The sequence below is a fragment of the Triplophysa dalaica genome, chromosome 13 (assembly GCF_015846415.1).
Source record: "Triplophysa dalaica isolate WHDGS20190420 chromosome 13, ASM1584641v1, whole genome shotgun sequence".
NCBI classification, from domain to species: Eukaryota; Metazoa; Chordata; class Actinopteri; order Cypriniformes; family Nemacheilidae; genus Triplophysa; species Triplophysa dalaica.
In genome coordinates this window covers 18,767,713-18,771,252 of record NC_079554.1, presented here as the reverse complement: position 1 = coordinate 18,771,252, position 3,540 = coordinate 18,767,713, and the positions used below count along the sequence as shown (strand labels likewise).

The 3,540-nt window shown below is 39.0% G+C and overlaps 1 long non-coding RNA gene across 1 annotated transcript; it reads left to right on the top strand.

Moving 5' to 3' along the window:
• Nucleotides 1-934: 934 nt before the first annotated feature.
• Nucleotides 935-3,270, top strand: LOC130434587 (uncharacterized). The gene is made up of 2 exons (XR_008908689.1): nt 935-1,065; nt 2,118-3,270. It is a non-coding gene; the product is annotated as an uncharacterized LOC130434587 (long non-coding RNA).
• The last annotated feature ends 270 nt before the right edge of the window (nt 3,271-3,540 follow it).

Sequence of the window (3,540 nt, the reverse complement as noted above, 5' to 3'; positions counted from 1 at the left end):
ACAGAATACATTACAGCGCTCTTCGGAACACTTTATTCTGAATGGGTTTTTTGGATTATTAAAACCAACATGGTTACCACGGTAACCACCAATTAACCATGGCTTTGCTACATTAACCATAGTTTAACCGTAATGTTTGTAATACTATATTGAATAGATTGTACAAATTGTATAACAGCAAAAAGCTACACTTTATAAGCAACACTATGTTGATTCCAATAAAAAAATGGTTAATTGTAGCAAAGGTTGTAGTATTTTGTAGTCAAAACGTTTCCTGTAGCTTATCTGGTAGAGCATTGCATTAGCAGCCATGGGTCATGGGTTCGTTCCCAAGAGGACACACATAAAATGTATTCATCCAAATTGTGTAAGCACTAAACAAATAAAATAATAATATAATTAGCCAAATGCATAAATTTGAATGTAAACATGTATGTGTAATGACAAAGGAATCTGACAATGTTCTACTTTAATGTTTCTTACAGTAAAATGATGACAAATAAAGTCATTCTACTTTGCATCAATATTTCATGCCCGTATAATTTTTTTGTAATCTAACTAGTTACCTGGGTTTGTCTGAAATTTTCTGCTTCTTTTTCCTCACAAAATGTGTGGTTTACCTTTGTTCAATGCGAGTCAACACATCTGGATCAAAGTGTTGTGCAAGAGAATAAAAAAAATACCATAAATCTAGCCCTGACTTCAAAGAATTAATCGAGGTTCAGGTTTCTTAAAAGATGAACTTAAAATATATGTTGATAAAATTATTACATTTTAGCCATTTTGGCAAAAAAAAGTTTTACCTCTGTATCCCAACATTCCAAACTAAATACAATATGTTTGCCATATTTTCTATAGAATACATGCAAAAGTGTAATCTCACCAGCGCATGAGTGACCTCGTTGAACTCAAAGCAGGTGAAATAATATTGACAGAGGACTTTGAAGGCGGACTTTGATATTGCCCGTTTTCAAATGTTTTCATAATTATCAGATGTGTTTACAAAAAATACGGATGCAGCTGCGTACCCTTACAAACACCTCTTCCTACTGTCAGGGCGTAGAGGTAATGTTTCTTTATTTATTATTATGTCAATTCTGTTTGAAATAAAAGCTGTTAATGTAACGTCAATACAGTGGGATTCAACACAATCTTAAAGGGACAGTTCACCCAAAAATAACAATTCCGTTATCATTTACTTACCCTCATGTCATTTGAAACCTGCGTGACTTTCTTCTGTAACTCAAAAGATAAAGAACGTTGGTAACCAAACGACACTATTGACTTCCATTGTATGGACACAAAACCACTGAATCATTTCTCAGAATATCTTTTGCGTAAATGAGAACGGCTTTCATTTTAACACATCCCATAAAATATGAAAACAAGAGATTATTCAAAACTTCTGCCTCTGCTCAAATAAAGAAAAAGATCAAATGAAAGGCACATTTGTGTAAAGAAACAGTGTTGGATGGAACTGATTGCGTTCACACATGATCTGAATCGCCCTGCCGTGAGATGAGATCCATAAAAATATGAGCGCTTACTCATCTAGACAATGGCGTTATTAAAAAACACATGTTGCGAACGGGACGGTCCTCCAACAATCTGTCATTCCCGCCCCGGCTCGTGTCACGCAGCTCCGACCTGTGCTTTTTCCCCTTTTAACAAACAAAACATCAATCAATCAATCTTTCAGTGGACTAACTTTCGCCTGAGAAGGACGACAGGGCATTTGCGGTTAATGTTTACATTCAACCGCGCTTCCCCCCCTGCTCGAGCTTCATACAGACGTGTGTTTCATACAGACAGATGTAAAAATCGAGTTTTCATTGAATAGCCCTAAACATTCCCGTTAGATGCTTGAAAGCGCATGCTGCACAACATCTCGATTCAAATAGCTTGTCATCGTTCAGTCGAAACCCATAATTTGCCCCAACAATAGTGTTTTACGCACCTCAAGTCTGAAGCTAAAAGACATGTCAACACGTCATAGATCGAGACTGTTTGTGTGTATTCCATGGTGATGTGTGACCCCTCTCCGGGGACGAAATCTAAGGGAGTAACAATGATTAAGAAAATGACAAATGAACCGATTTGTTCCTCTCATGCAATAGGAACATCTGTTCTCGGAGCCGGTCGGCGAGGGCCTTGAGTTCACGGAACGCCATCCGAGCAGAGGGCACCCACCCGGGTTGAGAAGCAAGTGGAGGAGCTCCAAAGCTCCATGGAGGAGCTCCAAACCCAGTCGTCTGCCCCGCCCCTATAGTCAAAATTACGAGTGTAAACATTTACATATCTGTCTGTTAAAAAACATGGCTTAGGAAATAAACAAGTCGATTGGCCTCTACAGAACATTTCACCTCGACTCTGGTGTTGATTTGCACCGGTTGCCTTCTTGGTGAACTCCATTTTGTACAGGCTGTGCCCGGTCAACCATAGCGAAGCGTTTTATTTCGAATCTATTCTGAAAATTCTTGTCAGCGCCGCGTTCCTCCTGCGAGCATCTTATCCCTTTTGTTTGGAACAATTTCGAATTTCATGGCTGGAAGCCTACGCACATCATTGGAAACACACAGGAAAGAACCGGAACAAAGCAAAGGTGCGTGTGAGAATATGTAAACTGTGCAATTTGCGAACGCAAACTAATTCGGTCCACATCATCAATAAAAGCAATGTGTTGTGTGAAGTGATCACAGATGGACATCGACCCGGAGAAAAAAACCTTACGGATATCAGCTGTATTATTTGAGCTGACAAAAGATCTCCGCCCCACAGAAAGATAAATACCTGTCGGCTGCGAGTTCTGTCTGCTTTCTTCCAACATCTGTAGCGCACATGACAATGCGAGGTATTTCAACACCTCTGACAAGACCGTTTCTTTTAAAAGGCGAAAGAAAACACACTTCTAAAGTTTGTCCTGGGGGAGAAAAAAAGAGCAAGGTGCTCCGCCTAAAGCAATTCCCAGAATATTTTGCAGTCTGGATGGGTTGCACAGTGCATTCCCTGTCCTTTTTGTTAACTTTAACCAGGAATCTTCGCTTACAAAAAGCCAAAGACAGCTTTTGAAGGTGAGATTTTTAGTCAGATCTTATTGACATGGACGGAATCTAAACTTAGGCCAGGTATGCTTAGCACGATGGTGAAAGATGCTTGGTGCGATGAGCCGTTGTGTGCAACGAAGAAATCGAGACTGAAGGAATTTGGTTAGCACTATTACATGTTTTTTTGCATCAGGGAAATTAAAAGAACTACAAATCACTTGTTTAACCAAGCAAACAATATTTTAACTCATATTTTACACATTTAAGCCATTGCAACATTAAATAGCACCACCCAAAATATGTGCACTAGTGTTGCTTGTGTTGTGTTTTAATGAAAATTGTATCCGTTTCAAATGCAAAGGGATGGTACACCCTAAAATAAAAATTAAACATTCAAAATCTGTATATGACTCTTTCCTCTGTGGAACAGTAGAGAGAAGTGTCTCAGTGATTTTGTGTCCATACAATGGCAGTCAATGGAGGCCAATGCTGTTTG